A 22,675-nucleotide genomic window follows, 5' to 3' on the forward strand; every position below is an offset into this window, starting at 1 on the left:
CCTAGTCTTAGCTCTATTGGCGGGACTTGGCTCACAGAATGAAATGACCCTTACATCCTTGACTTAGAATTAGCCCAGTAAATTGGCCTGCTTTAATGAGTTTAAGAAGCAGAAAGGTCTGAATCATAACCACTTCTCTGTGACCTGCTATGGGGAATCCTAGAAACTTGGAAGCAACAATTCAGTGTATAGAATGTCAGAATGACATTTGCCCATAAGAAGACCTGGCATGTGAGGTCTATTAATTTGGCTTTATGACAGATATGGATTGGCATAAATTATATAGAACCACTAAGTCCTGACTGCATGCAATGAACTCCTATGAAATAGATCTCTGTGATGTAAAAACATAATCAGTTACAAGATAATGGAAATGAATCACATGAAAGGGGGTAACAGGCCTAATTGCAAATGATACTCCTAGTTGACCAAAAGGCTGGTCATAAATGTGACCAAATTCTTAGGACCAACCATTCAGTTTTGTGCTGACAATTCTCAAGTTTGTAGGAGCTGGTTTTGTGATAGAAGATGCTACGTTCATTAGAAGCATGGAGAGTTACAGTGGATTTAGAGGTAAGATGAAAGTTTTCATCATGATGAATTCTTGGGGTGCTATGATATAATACAGAAATGTAAGAATAAGATTGTTCAGTTATATGATACAATCTGTCTATGAATAAGGCTCCATGGTCAAAAGTCTTGGCTGTCAGGTCTCTGACCTGTGTGCATCATGTACTGAGGATTGTATTTTCACTGAGGTTGTTCTGAATATTTCTTCCTCCCTCAGATGAGCTGAGTTAAATATCCTTTAATTCATATAATTTATGCCATATTTTAGGCAGACAATTATGGACATTTTTGGCTACATTCTTTGGTTTGGTGGTGAGGGAGAGTTTAATTCTACTGGCTTGAATAATTTTATAATTGTAGCAATGATTCAGCTAAAACACACACATACATGAGTCAAACTTGGCTGCTTCTTTATAACCATGACACAAGAATGAGCTGGAAGGAAGTAAAGGGTGGAAGGACCAACATGGGGGAGAATAAGACCCAGAAAGATTGAGACACTGAGACTGGGCTAGAGATGGCCAGACAGTGACAATGTGAGGAAGTCCAAAATAACTCCAAACTCTGTTTCTTCCTATTACCTAAACATCTACCTCTCCTGGAAATCCTAGGGTGTATTTATATGGGCCTGTCGTAAAGACTGAAGACGAAAAGGGAATATATATTACAGAGGTTTTATATTTTTATATTTTAGAGGTTCATAAAAATTAAAAAGGCATGCATTTTTTTGAGTTATTGCAGGGAGAGGATCCACTAAGCTATCCTCAAAGCCTTCCAGGTGGCATACTTACTAATTTTTTAAAACTAATTACTTAAAAGTAAAATTAACAAAAGAGATATTCTACTGAAAGCAGTACATCTGAAGCCTAGTTTTATATTTTTCAAAACATTTCTTCTTTATATACACATTTTTTGGGGGTTAACCAGCAAGAACATCCCCACATAAAAACTGCAATTGTTTTTACTGGATTGATATACTAAAAAGTTCCTTTATTATATGGGTCATTACTTAAGGTGAGTAACTTTTATGCAGTTTACTCTATCAAAAACTATAATTAATTACTTCAGATGACTTTTCAGTAGTTTAAACCAAGTGTTTGGGTAAATGGTGTACAAACATTATCTACTAAAGGCCTTTGCTGAATCTACATTTCATGGATCCATTCCTAATTTTCTACATTTCTTTTCTCTTTACCTAGCCTATGACCTTCCTTCTTCCTCAGAAGATTTTCTCCATGCTTGCTTCTTGGGACTATTACACCCATTTGCATTAACCTCTCTCTCAGTTTCTCATGGCCCCAACCTCTTTTCTATTTAAATTACCACATTAACTACAGAGGACCCTACCGGAAGACTATGCCATTCCACCCTTTGAATCCAATTTATTTGACAAATAATATCTAGGGGGAAAATATCTGAAACTGAACATTGCTATATTTTTACGGAAGAGAAATTTAGGTTATTTCCAAGTATTCTCTTCAAATATCTTCCTTCACTATTATACTTGGTAATAGTTAATGCTGATAACTTTCTGCAAACAATAAATTTTAATTTATACATATAAGCATTTTTTAACTAAGAGGAGATTATTGTAAATAAAACAACAAATTGCATTCATTTCAAACTGTAGCAAAGTCAATTTTCTTCTAAAATGACTGTGGGCACTCTCATGCCAAATTAAGTATGGTTCTTGGGGTTTTCATTAGCAAGGATTTTTCCCAAAGCTTTTTTGAATTTGTGGGAGTTTCAGCCTTAATGCACACAAACCCTGTCCAACATGTTGATTTTTTTCTGGATATTTTTTGACTGGGGAAGGGGCATATGAACTGTTCTGGGTGACACCCTACCTGGCTTATTTCTTTCTGAATGACCTTAGGAAAGTCACTTAGTCTCTCTAAATCTTATTTGCTTTATCTGTAAAACGTCCAGTTTATAGTAGAGCTACAATAAGTGGCAACTAAACACATACATACTTTCTCATACTCATACATGGTAGATACCTCTGTTGTTTGTGGTCATTATTGTACACAAATGATAAAATATTTCATGCAGTGGACAAGAAAGGAAGGGGATACTTGTCACCACATGGTAGATGCCCAAATCATATTAATGGCTAATAGTTCTTCCTCTCGGGTCACTATTCCCTACACCTGTTAGAACTCTTACACATTTATCATCAGGAAAAGAATGAATGTCAACATTTCCAATAAGCTTTGATTAATTTTGGATTGGCAATATCATTTCTTCCGCTGTACATAGTTTTAGCAACACTCACCATGTCTTTTAAGCATGAAGTGAATTTTCTCGGGTCAAATTACAAAGGCTACCAAGTTTCAGATTACATGCCTTTTTAAACACACTAAAAGAATATATAAATATCATTCATAACCTCAATAAACAGTGGAAAACATTTAGAAGTAGAGTATGTTTTCTAGCAGATGAGATGTGTATGCTGATATGTCTGTTATAGAAAGGAAATGATTCATGCATAAGGGAAGATGAAAGGTTTTGTTTAGTTACAATACTTTCATTGTACTAAAAAGATGAGGAAGTCATGGATCACCCTATAGAACACCTCTGCAACCTGCATTTGACCTGCCGTTACACTTTCACTGCCATCTTTCTTGATGAACAGAGGAATTGTCCATGTTCATAACGTGACCTTTTGAAAAATATTGCTTACTATTTTATGCTTGCTCCCATGTTCAGTTCTAGAGAGAGCTGTTATCTGTTAAGTTAAAAATGTTACCTTATCACTATACAATTACCACCTATTCAAATAACCAGATTAAGCAGAAAATCAATTAAGTGATTTGCTTCGTAAACACTGAGTGATCATCCACTAAGCACACATGGCTGCATAGGTGCTGGGAGATAAGCCTTCTCCCCAAATATATATTAAATGTAAATATTATGTAATATATGGTCTTAACATATAATATACATATATTTAAATTATATTACACATTTTAATACAAATATAAAATACATTAAAATGTAAATTTACAGTAGTTATAAGTAAATATACATATTACATACTACCATAATGATCCTTGCCTCTGTGGGAGACAAGAGATACAAATGTAGGATCTTGAAATAAAGAAGTTTATTTCATTTTACTGGTGGGAGATAAAAGCTCAAGATAATAATTTAATCTTCACTTGAATGTTGGGAGGTGGGTCTGATTAACTGCATTTTATAGATGAGAAATAAAGAAACTTAACCAAGGAAACTGCTCACTAAGTGGCTAAGCTGGTCTGACTCCTAATGAGGAGCAAACAGAAGCAGTGTTTTAGAAAGATTAATATAGCAAAGGTTTACTGAGTCATTCAGAGGGGATGGGGACAGCTAGGGAGGCCAACGGGGAGGTCAGTGCATGAATGAGATGACAAGAACCTAAACCAGGGGGACAAGCAAATGGGAAAGGGCATAAAGACATAAAAGGGAAGGTGATCTGAATTTGGTAAAAGACTGAACACAACTTGGGAGAAACAGCATGGTTTTAAGTTTGCATTATTGGTAAAGCCAGGCTGAATGAGAAAGGTATGGAGATGGTAGTGTGGGGAGAAAACTGGAAGATAACTGACTTAATTTTAAACATATTCCTTTATAACAAAAAATAATGTATAAAACAACACTCTGAAATCTAAAAATGAAAAACATGCAAAAGATAGTTAGGCCTGCCTAGGTATATACCCAACAATACCTGCAATGTATGTGCACACAAACACTTGTACATGAATGCACATAGCAGTATTATTCATAATAGCCAAGAAGTGGAAACATCCCAAATGTCCATGAACTGACAGTGGGATAACAGAATGTCATATAGCCATACAATGGAGTGTCATTCAGAAGGAAAAAACCCCAACGCTGTTACTTGCTATATAGTGCCGCATATATGGAATCTGTTTACCTCATCTCTGCATTCCCCCATCTTATGCTAACCTACTTCTATTACTCAGTTACTTGTTGGTCTGCCCAACCAACTGAAAACTCTCTGAAGCCAGGGCCAAACCTTACTTGCTTTAGTATCCAGGGCACATAATTTACCCCCGCTTTGTTCATGACTGGCACTCATTTAATAAACAGGAATGGTTACTGTTCCTCCCACTGAGAAGGCTTTCTCTCCCTTCTTCCCATCAACCTCGGTCCCTCCCACCTCAAAACTTGTGTCCTTGGTTTCACTCTGGATAATTCAAGTACCAGCATGTGTGTTTGTGCAGATATGTATATGTGAACAGATGTATGCCCATTTAGAGCCCAGACCGATTTGGTTTCTATTATTGTATCTGTTTATGCTTTAATGAATCTGTGGCACTAGAAGACATCATCCTGCAAATAGTGGGTCTTTAAAAACAGGGGCTGGTTGACAATGAAGTCTCCTACATATAAAATCTCACCCAAACCATCAGAGAAGCAGCAAGAGGCATGCAGGATAATAGGAACTTTGCCCTGACGTGCTTTACTTTACCCAGGTATGCAGGTCATGGATGGGCTTCTTGGAAGACAAAGAAAGAGAAAGGTTGAGAAGAAGTGCAGCAAAATACAACTGAGAGTGAGGGATTAGAGGGGGTGTGGGTGTGAAAGAGGCTCTTGTAGGAAACCAGCCCAGAAAGGAAGGGGCGCTGGTGGGAAAGAGCATGGGAGAAAAATAAAATTAAAGCCCAAGGAATACAATACAAGGACCCAGGTAAAAAGAAGAATCTGAGATGTAGTTCTGTTGAATGAGCCAGAGACCCAGAGGAAAAAGCATCTCCTACCAGGGAAGGGAGGTGCCGCTGACAGGATAGAGCAGATGAATACAGCTTAGAGAGCGTGCTGCCCTCTGTCCACACCAGGGGACTCTGAGTCTGGTCATTTCCTTACAAATAAATAGCTGAATTAATTTTTCCTTGTTACCAGATGTGAATAATTTATTTCTCCACAGAGGGCTCATATTTTACTGGACTAAGTATGAGTAACTTCCTTGAGAGAGAGAGCAAGCAAGCACGAGAGAGGCAGAGGAAAACCCCACCAGTTTTCAATTCAAAATTGAGAATTAAAATTAAATGGGACCTCACCAAATCACTTGAGACTTCTGAAACATTACAAAACTTACAAATTAATATACTTACTGATTTAGTCAATTTTACAGATGACTCAAGAAGCCTAAGTGGTCAGTCAGATAAAAAAAAATATTTCTAACCACTTCAACAAGTATTATCTACCATTTGCCAGAAATAATTATTGCTCTTAAATACTTATTCAATTAAAGAGTCGCCTTTCTGTTGTTGCAGAGCTATCTTTTCTTGTCTCAGTTATGGCTCGGGCTGCCATAACAAAATACCATGGGTTGGGTGGCTTACACAATGGAAATTTATTTCCCATAGTTCAGCAGGCTGGATGTCCTGGATGAAGGTGCTGACAGGGTTAGTGTTTGGTGAGGACTCTCTCCCTGGTTTGCAGATGGCCACTTGTTTGCTGCATATTCACGTGGTGGAGAGAGAACAAGTTCCCTTGGGTCTCTCTTCTAAGGGCACTAATGTCACCATGGGGGCTTCACCCTCCTGACCTAAATAACCCTAAGTAATCCCAAATCTAATCTCTAAATAATCCCAAAGGTCAGATGTCCAAATAACATCAAAACCAGGGGAAGGGGCTTCCATATCTGAATTTGGTGGTGGTGGTGGTAAGACACAAACGTTCAGTCTGTAACACTTCCTTCCTCGCATTACTAAATATAGTATCTTTCTGACCTTTAAAATCAGAAAGCTGGGCAGGTTCTTGTCCAATAGGAGCAACAAACATGATTTGTCTCATTCTGTGTTTGGGGTGCAAGTACTCATTTTATATACTTTTTGGTAAGTTTTCTTGCCAAAGTACATGTTCATGACTCTCACAGTGCCTTCCTTATCTCTTGCTCTCCAGTCACACTGCTCAGAGAAGTTCCTAAGGCAGGAAAGACATGGTCATGCATCAAGTACTTTCTACAAGGCTGAGTTCCTTGTTTTATTATTACATTTTCATCCTTACTGTCACCCTAATGTCAGACCAAATACTACATAACTGCATCTGAAAGAAAGTTTTAGCAGAGGGAAAAGAAATCTGAGTCAAACCTAAGAAGCAGTAACTCGCAAGGGTGAAGCATTTATATTAGAATTACTCATTACTAGGTAATTGGAAGCAAGACCAGAATCTGTGACCCTCACTGGAATCACCTCACTTCTCATGGGCAAGCAGCTTCATTAAGTCAGACATCTCAGGCTCAGCACTCTGGGGAAAGCTGTCTTCTGTTTGTCATATAAACCCATAGCAGGAATCTTTCTCCTGTATGAAAATTCTAGCTATAATACTCACTGTATTTTATGTTGGGCATGAGAAACTTTAATTATAACATGCTGGAAAATCATTTGGGGCAAGAGTGATGGTGGTGTGTGGAATACAGAGAAATGATCAGAGATTACTAGGTTACCTGACTGAATCAGTGCCATAGATTAATTAGTCAGGCTTTGATTATTAACTGGGCTCAGAGTTTATCAGCTACCTTTACTCTGAAGAACTGTGAACTAGAGATATCCCGCAACCAAACTGGAAGCTCATTAGGCCCCATCATAAAATCATTTGTCTACAATTCCTAGCTCTTTTTGATAGTATGCCTTCCTAGGAGAGAGAGAAAAACTGTAGCAGGGAGTTAGTTGGTCCATGAGTGAGAGAACCTTGGTACCCAGGCTCCTCAATACGTGGCCATTTGGGTAGAGCACCCAGGAATACGGTGATCAAGCAGCTCAGTTTGCCCACGATGGCTTTAGGTTAGCACTGAAAATCCTGTATCCCAGGAAGCCTCTCTGTCCCAGGCAAAATGGATGGTTGGCCACCCTATACAGGAGACCCAGAACAAGAGGCTGTAGGAAAAGGAATTGAGAGAGAGAGAGAGAGAGAGAGAGAGAGAGAGAGAGAGAGAGAGAGAGATCTTTTTAAAAATATCATCATTGTTATTTCTGAGGGCTGTTTTGAAAAATCAGATGAGCATCTTTCAAAATAGTAAGAATGAAGGTGGTCCAGACAGGTTTCATTCTTTTTTCTTAACAACTCACTGCTACTATGTGATAAGGGACTAGATTATTGGTAAGCTCTCTCCCCATACCATAATTTAAGATGTTATTACTCTCAGCAAATGACCTGGTATATACATTTGATCCTTGAGCAACACAGGTTGGGCTCACTTATGCACGGATTTTCTTTTTTACAGTATGGTAAACATATTTTCTACCTTTATTGGAAGGATACAGTATATAATACATCTAAAATATGTGTTAATGTTCATAAGGTTTTCAGTCAATGGTAGGCTATTAGTAGTTAAGTTTGAGGGGAGCCAAAAGTTATACATCCATTTTCCACCGAGCTGGGGAAGGGTTTGGCACCCTTAACCCTTGTGTCATTCCAGGGTCAACTGTACGCTTTGCCTAAGGCAAGAGGATTGCCAGTCTGTAGGTCAAACGGTCGGAGGGAAATGCATGGTCTAAAAAGGCAGCCACCAAGAAATGGAGGTGGAGCTACTTGTCTAAGATGACAAGAAGTATTTTCATCTTGTCCAATCTAATTGATTGGTAGCAACTGGCTTCGAGCTGGGCCGAGAAACAATTCTAAAGTGCTGCCTGGTGTATGCAGGAGAGTATGGAGATTATCAGCAAAACATATAGAAAACAAACTAGCCAAATGGACTGAAAGTAACCCAAGTCAATCAAGTTTTCTCTCTCTGATAAACTGACATCAAAGCAATATATATACAAGGAATAAAAGTTAGCAAATGTAAAAGTTAGCCCATCTAATAATGACACATTCCAAGACCAAGTATTACATATGTCATGGTAACAGAATTGTGGCTTTCAAAGCCACTTCTTCATTTATTCTAGGAATTTACCAGGAATGTTGTCTTTGATACAACATTTTCACCAAAGAGAGTCTTACAAGCTCTAATGTGGATATGTCTTTTAGTATATTAATTCTGAGCACCTCTATGCTCATGTACACATGCTTTCTCCTGCAAACACTCTAATACTGACATCAACCATCTGTCATCAAAATGACATAATCCAGGGCTGAAGGTCTTAATGTTGATTTGGGGGTTAAATAATCACTAGAAATTTTCTCAAATAGAAGTGTCTATTGGTTGAAGTGGCTTTTTTTTTTAAGTAGTTTTACTCAAAAAAGAACCAAAAGTATCACTCAAGAATATTACAAATTATCCAAAAATATCCTCAAATTAGATTCAATCTTTGATTACAAATACTCCAAATAGCAGAAGACTGATTTTCTCATTTTTTCCTTTAAAAAAAAGAAGGCTGCTTAGCATACAAATATGGGTATTAGCTCTGGAATGTTAGTGATGCTGTCTACACGTGACACTAATATTGAAATATCAGTGCAGTGATCAATCAGCAGAAGTAAGCACTTGTTTTCTCAGGATAGAATTTTATTGACCCAAGAGCCATCTTAATTTTTTAGAGGCTTATTTATTGCATTTATATATATATATATATATATATATATATATATATATATATATATATATACAGGATTTAAAAAAAATTTACCCAGTTTCTCCGAGGAAAACATCTTGTGAGAATTTTAATACAGTAACACACATGAGATATAGATATTAACTTTGAAAGAGTCAAGACACAGAGCATTGCCATGGCAAGGATCTTTCATGTTGTTCTTTTAGAGCCACATTCACTTCCCTCCTGCCCCCACCTCTCCTTAACCTCTGGCAACCACTAATCTGTTCTGTATCTATAATTTTGTCATTTTCAAGAATGTTATATAAATGGAATCCTGCAGAATGTAACCTTTTGAGATTGGCTTTTTTCTTTTTTAAGATTTATTTATTCATTTTAGAGAGAGTGTATGAGCAGGTGTGGAGGAGAAGAGGGAGAGGGAGAATCCTTGAGCAGACTCCCTGCTGAGCAGAGATTTTTTTTTCCCCACTAGAAGCTGGATCCCAGGACCCTGAGATCACATATTTTTAATGATGGGTGAGTACTTAAAAAAAATCACAAAGCATCACCTCAATTCTTTTCTCTTTTTATATACAAACGGGTAAGATAGCATCTCTAAAGATCTCCTCCTTTTCAACCAAACTAAGATGGCACCATACCCTAGAGCAGGATCTGAATTTGGGCTCTATAGTCCTTGTTTTGAACTTGAAGAGACAAGAAAGTACCTAGCAGTCATAACAAAGCTGTGAATAAATACCAGTCAAGCCTCTATGATGACAAGAATCAAGGACATATTTAAAAAAAATTATTTGCACACACATTTCTATCTACCCTTTTAGACGGAGTTTTATTTTATGACAAGGAGTGGTAATTTTTTTTTCCTTTCTGAATGGTACAGACAACTGGTATCCTGTATGAATATAATATTCCTATCCAGCACATTTTGGGTAGAATCCAATAATGTGTGATAACTCAACAATTTAGCACAGGAAGCAAAGCCCACAACATTCCTTAGAAATTTCACAGACTATCTAGACAGAACAGACCCATTTGAATGGGATTTTTTCAGTGATATTTGAAGAATGCAATTTTTTAGGGTGGACATACTGGGTTTGTGACGGATGCAAACTCAGATATGAAAAAAAAACACAATTAAATGATTCAGACTCCTGCGTTGTGCTTCCACAGACCTTATTTCTGCACAGGTCAAACAAAGGAAAGTTGGTGTTTGACAACTGTGGGTGACTCATCAGAGGAAGTTCTTACCATATGGATGTGCTTGTTGAAATAAAGCTGGTTAACAAAGCCAGCCTGTTTTCTCCCTGTGGGCCAGTGAGGGTTTCATTTTAGGAAATGGAAGTGTCAGTGTGGACAAACTGTCCTCAAGTATTTATAGCATAATGTGTAGTTTCCTTAAACTGTCTTTGAACAAAGAATATGTGAATGAAAAGTAAGATCTACATTTCTCTTGGGTTATTGGAACTGTATTCTGTTTATAAAACCTATTTAGCACTGTGACCTGGGCATAATGTGATAGGAAAGTGGTATAGCTACCCTGAGGTATGCTACTGGTTTCCCAACAAATTTTAAGAGCTCTTTATTCATTAAGGAAATTATGCCTTTGTTATATTCATTGCTAACATTTTCTCCAAGATTACCATATCCTTTTTAACTTTGAAGTATTTAAATTTTTTGATGAAGTTTTCAATTTTTATACAGTAAAGTATATCAGTATTTTTTCTTTGTGACTTAAAAAGAAAGATTTATTTTATTTATTTGAGGTGGGAGAGGGGCTCAGGGAGAGGGAGAAAAAGCCTTAGGCAGGCTCCGTGCTCAGGACCCTGAGATCATGACCTGAGCCAAAACCAAGAGTAGGGCGCTTGACTGTGCCACCCATGTGCTCCTTGTGACTTTTTAATGCTTTGAAAGTCTATTCCATTCTAGGGTCAGAAATATTTCCTATAGTTTCTTCATCCTTTTATGGTTTCATTTTTAATACTTAACTCTTTAAACTACTTGTTAATTTGTTCCTTGATAAGGAACAGACAGACACTAATCAGATTACCATTCTTCCCCACCTTTAACAAGTTGACCAGTTACCCTAACTTATTTGTTAATAAATCATTCCGTCCTACAAATCATGTAAATTGGGGTCTTTTTCCAGATTCTGTATTCTGTTCCATAAATGTCTATCACTTCTGCTGGTACTAGATTTTATTTTATTTTTTTAGATTTTATTTATTTGAGAGTGAGAGAGAGAGAGAGAGAGAGAGAGAGAGAGAATGAGAGAATGAGTAGGGGGGGAGGGCAGAGGGCTCCCTGAGCAGGGAGCCTGATGTGGGACTCAATCCCAGGATCCTGGCATCAGGACCTGAGCTGAAGGCAGACTCTTAACCGACTGAGCCACCTAGGCACCCCTAGATTGTTTTTGTTATTTAGCTGCAGAATGCATTTTAGTGTTTTGGGGTGGAAAGCTTTCCTTCATAACTAAAAAAAAATTCTTTGCTATTTTAACCAATGTAACTCTTCAAATGCATTTTAGAAAATCCCAGTGGGATTTCTGATTGGAGTTGCATAAACCCATGAGTTAATTTGGTGAGATCTTGTATCTTCTCAATATTCAATCTCTCATTCAGGAATCTTCTCATTCAGGAAAATATATTCTCTTTCTAACATTTAACTATTCTCCACATCTATGCAGGTATTTTATATCTCTCAATCGAATTTATAGTTTTCTTGATATAAGTCCCACACATTTGTTTACATTAGTCTACATTTTTTATTTTTACTGGGAATGAAATGCTACCAACCAGAGAAGCCAACTCTGGAGAAACTGCCACTCTGTTGTCTGAGGTCATAATCCTGACTGTTCTCTTGAGTCATGGATTATTTTAGATTTGAAGAGTGAAAGAAGAAAGAAAAGAGGGACATGTTGGGGGGGGTGGTTTATATTCCTAGTATGAAGACTGTAAACTGCTCAGAAAGGCTTTAAAGGTTAAAAAACATGTAACCAAAAGCACTGGGGGGTTAGTAGAAAAGAGAGATAATGTGCTAATAAGCAATCAGAATGATGACTCACTGCATTGGATCATCCCTGGGAAACCACCTACTAAGCAGAATTAGCAGTGAAGGCGTTATTTTTGGTATAGGATTCACTGCTACTTCCTCTTGGGGGGAAAAAAAACCCAACTTACTAGCTCCCTAGAACACTTGAAAATGGTCATCCTGGCAGATTGGCCTGTCCAGTAACAATGCTATTTCTAGAACAGGGTAGGGTTGTGTTCCCTGTAGAGACTTCTTTAGAATAAGATAGAAGCACTTAGCCACATGTAATGGAAAGGAGAATAAACCAGGAGGCAGAAGCCCCATCTCTTAATGCTGGCTCTGTAACTGATTAACTAATTGCTGAGTGCAGGCAGGCAGGCCACTTCACCTCAGCTCATCTGTTAAAGGACAGGTATCATGGCTTTTTCTGCCCCACTCTATACTGCAGACATGCTACAAAAATAATAAACTATGTGGATGAAGCAGTTAGAACAGCTGAGAAGTAAAATCAGTTTCTCAGTAGAAGTACGGCCATCAATCAAGTAGCAAATATAATGAACTCTCATTCCAGAGTTATTCGTTTTTGTGTAATACTGTGTTACCTACCCCCATCTGCACCCCTCCATGATTTCTTCTCTTTTTCTCACTGTGTCTAAACGTGCAAAGAAGATTCATTGCTGTTGTTTTGGTCATATGTCTGGACGAAATCTCTGAATTTAATTTACTCATGATATTCTGCAGGGCTATTCACAAAGATCACTGGCTCAGAAAATTTGAAGATGATGCAGTCAGGAAAATGATAAATATGGGGTGGGGGGTGGAATATGTTTTCTTATCCAGTATCCATGGTTAGTAAAGCCAATTAGACCATTTCCTCTTCCTATTCAATATAGTAGTAAATGAAATACACTCCCTCTTTCTGAAAGCATTGATAGTTAGAATGTGTATTTCCCCAATTAGCAGTGAGTTTGAACATTTTATTTCTTTTTTTAAAGATTTTATTTATGCACGAGAGATAGAGAGAGAGGCAGAGACACAGGCTCTATGCAGGGAGTCATACATGGGAATCGATCCCAGGTCTTCAAGATTAGGCCCTGGGCTCAAGGCAGCGCTAAACCGCTGAGCCACCTGGGCTGCCCTTCCTTCTGTTTCTTTATCATGGGTAACACTTCTGCGAATTTCTACTTCACAATTCTAACACAGCCATATACTCTGTGCTTAATGAAATGGAATAAGAACTATAGGTAAGACATATTTTGCTAATCCCTACAAGCAACTCTGAAACACAGTCATTACTAGCCTAATTTTATAGATGAGGAAGCTGGGGCTCAGGACAGTTTTGTAACTTAACCAGACAAGTCATGTATGTATGTGATTAAGTGTAGGAGCTGGGATCAATATTGCTAATCACGATTACTTATTGATACTATTTTATCACACGTTAAATGCAATCTACCATAGCACATTAAACAAATGTATGTTTGAATGTACGTTCCCAAACAAATATTAAAGTCAATCTTTGGCCTCAGCACGATATCTTCGTTTTATTTACAAAACAAGTGAATTTATAAGAATGAGGAGGTTGTGGGCACATGACTACCAATGACCTGCTTACTGCATATATCTGCCACGTATTTGACTTTATAAGAGAAGGGTATTATGGAAAGGTTTTATGTTACCCACATAAATGAAAACATTTGGTTAAAAAAGGCACTTTCAGGTTGTGTTGCTTTAGCACGTAACTAATACACACCTTTGATTACTTTGATTTTGCATGCTAAGAAGTCTAAAGGGTATTAACATTTTTCTTTATGTGGTAACCAAACTTCTCTGTTAATTTACCTAAATATATCTTTAGTATGCCTTTGATGTTCTTATTTTATTAGCATGAGTACTACTTTTTTACTCATGATCAATTTCAAAAGATAAACCTGCCACCTGAGAGAAGGAAGTCCCCGATACCAGGGAAGAGTCTTTAGGCCGAGCTTGGAGCAGCTGAGTAACACAGCCTGCTGATCCCACAGCCCGTCATAGTGTTCTACTGTGTCAGGTTTCACCAAGCCACTCATTCAGGCTGAACTTTCCTGGTACCTCTCCCCACTTGTTTAGGAGTTCTGCCAATGCCTCGATAGAAAGACACTTCAGAGCAAATGTGGCATTTAGCCTGCAGGGTCTTGCTTTGCTTTTGCAAGGCATGGGCTCTGACAGGCAGCAGGACAACACACGTTGTGTGGACCCTCCAGGCCAGGGATACATTCTAATGCTGCTCTGCCATCAGCTAGCTGTGACCTGAGAGGGTAACGTGAACTCAGCCTTAGTTTCCTTAGTTTCCTACTCCTTGAATATCCCAGGGAACATCATTTACATACTAAATTATAATAAAAATGTCCACAAATTAAATTTCCCCACTAATGCTTCAAAACATCTTTTGACCACCAAAGTTAACCAGCTCTTGAATACTGATATGAAGAAAATTACTAACGTCTGCTTTTTAAGCAGAACTACCATATCTCTTCTAATGTAAGATGCTACCAATCGATCGCAAGTTACATCCTGATTCTAGAAACAATCAAATGTGAAAAAAAATGAACATCTCAGAAACACTGAAATACAGTAGAAGGGCTGATAAAATACTTATTTGCTCATTAGGAGGTAGTGAAATGTGCCAGGTGTACTGTGTTCTGACTCTCCTCAATGTAACTCCGGAACTTACGGCTTTGATTTCTTTATAGATCCATTTAATTTTCTGGTTCACTGAATACAGATTTTACTTAGTTTTTTTTTTTTTTTTCCTTTTTGAAGTATTAACAAAACTTTGGAGCTTTGGTGAAAAAACAAGGAGAGCTGCCAGGCTAAAGTTCTTAAAATAAAATAAAAACAGCAAATGGAGGCCTTGATTGGGTAAGCACTTCTCAGTTACAGCATGCATTTCTTTTTTTGTTAAAGATTCATCTGTTTTAGAGAGAAAAAGAGTGTGGGGGGAGGGGTGGAGGGAGAGAAGAGAGAGAATCCCAAGCAGACTCCTCACTGAGCTCTGAGCATGATACAAGGCTCGATCTCAGGTCCCTGAGATGACTAGAGCCAAAACCAAGAGCTGATGCTTAGCTGACTGAGCCACCCAGGTGCCTCACAACGTGCATTTCTTGATCACTGATCAATGGTAGCAACTTTACTGAATGTTTGTCAGGGAAAATTTAGTAAAGAGGATTCTAGGGTAAACTTTTTTGACACAATTTGGTGACCAGACCTCTGGCTTCCTTTGTGTATTAATGGTCTGAGGAGCATGTCAGGAAGCTGATAAAAATAGCTTCATTTAAGTAAGCTCCAGTCATGTTCTTCCCTTAAGAGAAGCTTTCTTGCTCAGCAGTATCACCAGAGAGACCTGGAGTCTGGTAAAAAAGCCTTCCTGCTCTTGCTGGAAAACTAGGAGTCAGTGCCCAAGCACAGCTTTTGAGCCTCACGCCTAGAGATCACATCACACTGTGCAGGCTTATGCTGCTTTATACAATTTCCTTTGTCTCCCCCACCTTTTCTCTAATTTTTTTTTTTTGTTGTTGTTGTTTCGTTGTTATGGGTAGTGACAGTTTCTGGTTTCTTTCATTTATCAACGGTTTCCTCTACCACAGCCTCTATTCCTCCTGCTGGAAGCCTGGCACAACTGGAAGCTGGAAGAAAAACCGCAACCGAATAGGCTGGCACTTTAACAGTCATTTCCAACCACAGATTAATACTATTACTGGATTTGACTAACGGCTCTCAATCAGCTCAACTGTCATCACTGGAGAGCCTGATAGCCAGTGAAGCCCAAAGAGAAAATACAGGCAAATCCAAAGCATGGTATAGTTCTACTGATTTCTCATCTTTCTTTCTTTCTTTTTCTTCAACATTTCTTTTTTAAAAGATTTTATTTATTCATGAAAGAGAGAAGGGGAGAGAGAGAGAGAGAGAGAGAGAGAGAGAGAGAGAGAGAGGCAGAGACACAGGCAGAGGGAGAAGCAGGCTCCATGCAGGGAGCTCGACGTGGGACCTGATTCTGGGTCTCCAGGATCACACCCCAAGCTGAAGGTGGTGCTAAACTGCTGAGCTACCGAGGCTGCCCCCCCCCTTTTTAAAGATTTTATTTATTAATTCATGAGAGACACACAGAGAGAGGCAGAGACATATGCAGAGGGAGAAGCAGGCTCCCTGTGAGGAGCCCGATGCAGAACTGGATCCCAGGACCCCAGGATCACGACTTGAGCCAAAGGCAGATGCTCAACCGCTGAGCCATCCAGGTGCCCCGGATTTCTCTTTTGAATCCAAAAGTACCCCTTTGAATATCCTCTTCTTGGTTCTCCTTAATGATCTGTATGAGGACATAACTCCCTCCTGCTCCAACCAGCTGGAGGCTGAAGTCGGCTGGTGCCATGGGCTCCAGCCTGCATAACAGGGCACACTGCTCAGCTGCCAACAGAGTACCTGTGTATCTCACTCCTTGCACTGTCCCTCCCCCCACCCCAGAGACTGCAAGGGATGCTGGTGTTCAAGTAAGTTATGTGGCCAGTATCAAAGTCCAAATGAAGGAGCCCCTCCTGGAGGATCTGTGTTGATGATGGTGGAGCTGTGATAGGATAGCTATCACAATCAGGAACCTCGTTTTTCTCTTCATTGTTCACCTTGACGTGGCAGCCTCCAGGCCTAGTGCAGGTAACTGGGCTTTCCAACAGATACCGAGAGAGGATGGTATGGTATATTGCAGGGTATATGACAGGCTCCACTACAGTCAGATTCTGTCCTACCCTGGAGCTTTCTGCATGCACAGAAATTCCATCGTTTGAGCAAAGGCTTTGGGAAATGGTCCCCAGCTTTTGGCCCTGATAGAGTCTATCTGCATGCAGGGAGAAGAGGACTTGATTATTATCATTTTGTAACCGACAACCGTTAGGTCCTACTCTGGATGGTGTTTTGCACACATTAATCCCAATCTTCTTCCTTTAAAATGTAGTGAAAAGGGCAGCCCCGGTGGCTCAGCGGTTTAGCGCCGCCTTCAGCCCAGGGTGTGATCTTGGAGACCAGGGATCAAGTCCCACGTTAGGCTCCCAGCATGGAGCCTGCTTGTCCCTCTGCCTGTGTCTGTGCCTCTCTGTCTCTCACAAATAAATAAAATCTTAAAAAAAAAATGTAGTGGGATCCCTGGGTGGCGCAGCGGTTTGGCGCCTGCCTTTGGCCCACGGCGCGATCCTGGAGACCCAGGATCGAATCCCACATCGGGCTCCCGGTGCATGGAGCCTGCTTCTCCCTCTGCCTGTGTCTCTGCTTCTCTCTCTCTCTCTGTGTGACTATCATAAATAAATAAAAATCAAAAAAAATGTAGTGAAAGGCATGTCTTAATACAGCCCCAGGGGGGGGGGGAATAAAATAGAAAAATCTTTCTGGAGGGCAGACTGGTTCCTGCATCAAGTAGGTTGTTTTTTTTTTTTTTTTTAAGATTTTTCATTTGAGAGAAAGTGAGAGACAGCACAAGCATGAATGGTGGGGAGAGGCAGAGGGTGAAGAAGACTCCTCACTGAGCAGGGTGCTCAACACAGGGCTCAGTTCCAGGACCCTGAGATCATGACCTGAGCCAAATGCAGATGCTGAAACAACTGAGCCACCCAGGCGCCCCATCAATTAGGTTTTTGAATATTCTTTACCTCACTATTCCAATTCCAGGAATTAGTCCTGAAGAAAGTCATGGGAACATGCAAAACATGAGCTGCCAGAACAGATACCACAGTCTTGCTCTAAAAATCCCTGCAAATTTCATTCATTCAATAAATACATGCTTACTATGTGCTGGGGAATATTTATTTATTTATTTGGGGAATATTTAAATACACATAAATAAGACCAGGATATATTTTTACATGTAAGAAAAAAACAGGTCATAAAGAAGCATGAGCTCACTTTTATATGAAAATTGAAATGTTATAATGCATAGGAAAACAGAAGATACTTGGTAAACCATTAATGGTAATCTTTGAGTCACTTACTGCGTTTCTTTTTCTTTTTCTTTCTCCTTACCTTTCTAAAAAAGAAAATATTTTGTGGAGAGCAATTTTGACTTTCCAACTCTAACATGCCTTCTATTTATTAGTTAGCGCTCTACTATTAAGAAGGAGCTTTATCTATTTTTATTAGTATGGACTCACAAATTTTGTTTCATTCAGAAGAATTCATTATTTTAATGGGTTATAATCCATTACTATAATTACATATTTTCATGCTCAAATGGGCTCAGATTTGTCCAGGGGTCTCTTCAAGCCAAATTCTGTCTTCTTTGGTATGTTTCCATTATTATTATATTTATTTTTTTCAGAGTGAGCAAGAGAGCAGAGGGAGGGGCAAAGGAGGCAGGAGAGGGACAAGCAGACTCCACGCTCAGCATGAAGACCAATGTGGGGCTCAATTTCATGACCCTGAGACTATGACCTGAGCTGAAAGCAAGAGTCAGACACTCAACCAACTGAGCCACCCAGGCACCCTCCATTTTTATTATTATTTAAAACATTTTCTTTCTTTCTAGTACAACAAGATGCTCTAGGCTTATCTTACATTCTTTACGTATATTTTAAAAACTGTTTTACAATAACTATTTTTTTTTGTTAAATGAAAGACTATGCACTATTTAAAGAATAAAACTTACATATAATATAAGATTATTTAAAAAGCCCAGATTGTTCATCCCGCATGGGTCAGAAATATTAAACAAATGGGGCTCCTCTTGGGGCTCCTGGATGGCTCAGTTGGTTGAGTGACCCACTCTTGATTTTTGGCTTAGGTCATGATTTCAAATCCTAGGACCCAGCCTTGAGTCGGGCTCCACGCTCAGCAGGGAGTCTGCTTGAGGATTCTCTCCCTTTTCCCTCTGCCCCTACCCCCGCTTGTGCCTCTCTCTAATAAATAAAATAAACCTTAAAACAAAACAAAAACAAATGGGGCTCCTGAGTTCCAGTTGAGGTGGGAGAGGGGAGCATCTGCCTTACAAATCAGTAAGAAAGGCAGTCATATCCAGTAAGGTCATTAAATGCAGAAGTTATGGTTCTCTTCTTGATTGAAAACAGTGAGGCGGCCACACAACCCCAGATATGAAAGGAGACAGTTAAAAAAGCACATTCTGTTCAATGAATTTCTCATAGCCAAATGTCTCCTTGTCCTCCCCCTCCCCCCTCAGAAGACTGCAGAGAAGAAACAGTGAGACAAAATCATTTTCATCTGTGACTTTCTTCCTGGTGACTGTTTGGAGTTTCCCTACGAGCTGGTGCGAGGCACTGCTTCCTGTGGCTCAGAACAAGACTCCCTGAGGGCCGATATATACCGGGGGACCGCACTCTGGATTCTGTAAGGCATCAAGGAAACTAAACCTGGAGCCCCTATTCCTCCCCTTCAAGGAGCGAGCAGCCCCTTCCCTGAAGAGCGCCCTGCCTGGGCTCTCTCCTCCTATGAGATGGGTTTACTGAAACTCATTGTATGGTATGCATGCTCAGCCTCTTGCCAGACGCCACGATCAGTTTTAGCCTTTGTGGTGACTGTGGTGGGGTGGAGGGGACACTGGGAGCCCTGTAATGATTAGTCATTATTTCAGGATTGAGTCATTTGGCCACATGGCCCAGTCAGCTGTGACCTAAGTTCATGCTTTGTGCCCTAGGCGTGAGGTTCTGCCTAGAATCCCGGGGCACCAAGTCCGAGGCTTTCTGACTGAGTTCTTCCAACGTTCGATGTTACTTCTGACAAGAAGCCCCCCTCATCCTGCTCCAGAAAAATGATACACCCAGGTACCTGAACCACGAACACTAAGAACAGTGACTAAGTTTTACTCCGCACATGCAAGGCAGAGCCCAAAGCTCAGTGCTTGACAGGCACGCTTTCATTTAACTCAGATCAACCCTAGGTGGGAAGTTGATGTTAATATGCTCATTTTACAGCTGAGGAAATGAAGGTTGAGAGATGATGGTTACTAGTGAGTCACCATCACCCAGCTAAGAAGTGGTGGACGCAGAACCCGGATGCTCCAAAGCCGGTCCTTGTGACGGTTTCTCCGTGTCATGCCCGTCACAGAGGACCATGGAACTGTTAATGGACTGGAGTCTCTGCCTGAACAAAAGTTCCATGTTTTTTTTTTTTTCCCCTAAAAGAAAAATGAATGATTGAAAACCACTCTGGTGAGCTTGATGTTGAAATGAAGTAATTGTCTTCAGTTGAGAAGAGAGGGGGATCCTGAGGACCTGTGAATCTGGGGGCAAACCTGCCACCTAGCACTTCAGTAGGTTCCTTCTGCACATTTGTGGATCTGTGACGTACTCCTCCATCTGCAGAGCGCAGGGACTACGTGGTCCCTGACCTTGTGGGGCTTGCAGTTTAGGAAGGGAGAAAGGAAAAATAATCATTATACAAGCAGTGAGTGCTGTGAAGAAAACAAGATGCTCTGGTGACCAACAACAGAGCAGTGAGGAATAGCCACATAGGGAGGTGCCATTAAATTCGAGGATGACACAGAAGAAGCAGGGCTGCTGAGGTCTATTCACGTCCCTTTCATCTTTGGTGGTAGCTGGAATCCTCAAGTACTTTTCAAGAATGCTTTCCTTGGGTTCTGTTAAGCAGGTCAACCACCACTTTACAATCCATATGCTTTATCACTGGTGCTTTCTCCAGACAGTTCAAGACATCCCAGACAAGATATAAATGAGGTTTTACTATTCAGTAGAGGACTCCCTTTTTTTTTACTGTTCAGTCTAGGACTGTCCTTTTTTTTTTTTTTTTTTTTTTAATATAGAAAATCACTTCAGGAGCAGGGATAAGAGAGAAGCTCTTTGTGTTTTGCAGAGTTCATCCAAGTGTACCACTTGTTTCTTCCCTGCGGAACAGTCATATCAGTTCTAGGAAAGATGATGAAAGAAAAGAAATGGGCCCAGAGGGTCCTAAGAAAACAAGGCCAAAAGTGCTATTCACGTGGGCCCTGAGGGGGACAGGAGAAGAAAAAGGCAGTGAATGGAGTCCAGTTTTTTTCCCCCATCAATGCTATGCAGTGGTCAGATGTGGCACTCGGGATCAAGAGGCTTTCTCAGTCAGGACTGGTGAGGGCTGACCCAGCTTCTCTGTATTTCTGAAAGCAGTCGTCTTATTATCTCTTAAGTAGAGATTCTGGAGAGTCTGATGAAGGCAACAGCCTGAAGGCAACAGAAGGACCTAGGTCCTTCTTTACTAGAATCTGACTGCATTTTCTCTAGAAGGGAAGCTCCCTGAGGATATGGAGGACTAGGACCGTGGCCATATATGGCTAGGGCAATATTTCTGATGTTTAGAGAACTCAAATCACAATTATTTTCTTGTATTCAAAGCCTGTAATAAAAATGGTCGTTTGCTCCCTTCACAGAGCAATCTGGTATCTTGAGACCTTCTACTCCCTGGCTTCCAGAAGTCTATTTTTTTTTCCTCCATTATAGTACTTGCTCTATACCGAAAAATTAACCCTAAGGACTAATCTAGTCTCACAAGAAAAAGGCTTGTGAAATCCACTCCTGATGCATAGAATTAAGTGCAGAATTACCCATCAAGTAATGTGTACCATCTGGGAAGGCCAAATTTCCTTTCCCAAGGTCTCGGTTCCTCCTTCTCCCCACCCCCCAAAAAAAAGACGGAGGAAAAGCCTGTATTTTAATGATTGATTGGAGCAGCCATTTTATGGTTCCACACACATCCAGGGCCTTAGAAGTCTCTTCCGTCACACAGAGTGACATGGAGCAGCATGCTGTCCTGCTCTCTTTGTCTGCCAGTAGAACTCCACACCAACTGACCAAAGCTGTTAGCACCCGGGGCTGCCAACATGGGCCTCCAGATTGTGAGGCCACAGGGTCAGATACGTGGCCTGGTGCTGCGCCGGTGCAAGGCTGCGTCTCCAGAGTGGCCAGCAGCCAGGCAGAGCCCTCTCTGTCACGGCTTGGCCACCTGTCTGCGAGGGAAGACAAATCCTATTTTATGAGATTTGGCAGAGAAAGCATATTGTCTGCCCCCATATCCAAAACCACTTGAGTGGCAGGAGCAAAGGAGAAGAGCACAGACCCCAAGTGTGGATGTCAAAGTGGAGATGAAACTTATGGTTAATTTGGTTTGGATTCCAGGGTGTTTTCAACTTAGCTCTCTTCACTCTGAAGCTGTATTTCCCAGGCTTTTAAGAGAATTTTCTTAATGAAGTAATGCAATGCCAAAGAAATGGCATCACAGGGCTTTGCCCTTTCCTGCTTTTTAAAGGCCATCAAAACGATCATTCCCTAACATACCCATACAGGAAGAAAGATGAGGCTTATCTTGTTTTTAAGCTATTGTGTTACCAGCATTTCAATGGCACAAGAAAGATAAGTAAATGCTTGCAAAATAAGGCCTGACCCAAGCCTCACCTGACACCCAGTTTCTAACTTGCTGAGCCCACATATTAGTAAGATTTCAAACTCATTAGAGACTGCTGGTCAATCCAGAAGTGTACTTCTACGACACAGGGAGGGCTTCTGATTACTTTGCAGTAAAGCCACTGTCACAAACAGGATTTCCTAAAGAGGTCTTAGGGC

The 22,675-nt window shown here is 40.1% G+C and overlaps 1 protein-coding gene and 1 long non-coding RNA gene across 5 annotated transcripts in view; one reads left to right on the forward strand and one right to left on the reverse strand.

The window, feature by feature from the left end:
• The window catches only part of CDK6 (cyclin dependent kinase 6), a 247,730-nt gene that overhangs the window by 24,641 nt on the left and 200,414 nt on the right, over positions 1–22,675 (reverse strand). The window lies entirely within an intron of this gene.
• LOC129498095 (uncharacterized) lies at positions 498–20,837 on the forward strand. Its single transcript, XR_008662079.1, has 6 exons — positions 498–573; positions 9,544–9,587; positions 14,898–14,996; positions 15,722–15,932; positions 19,288–19,454; positions 19,762–20,837. It is a non-coding gene; the product is annotated as an uncharacterized LOC129498095 (long non-coding RNA).

Source organism: Nyctereutes procyonoides, unplaced genomic scaffold, assembly GCF_905146905.1.
Source record: "Nyctereutes procyonoides isolate TBG_1078 unplaced genomic scaffold, NYPRO_anot_genome, whole genome shotgun sequence".
NCBI classification, from domain to species: Eukaryota; Metazoa; Chordata; class Mammalia; order Carnivora; family Canidae; genus Nyctereutes; species Nyctereutes procyonoides.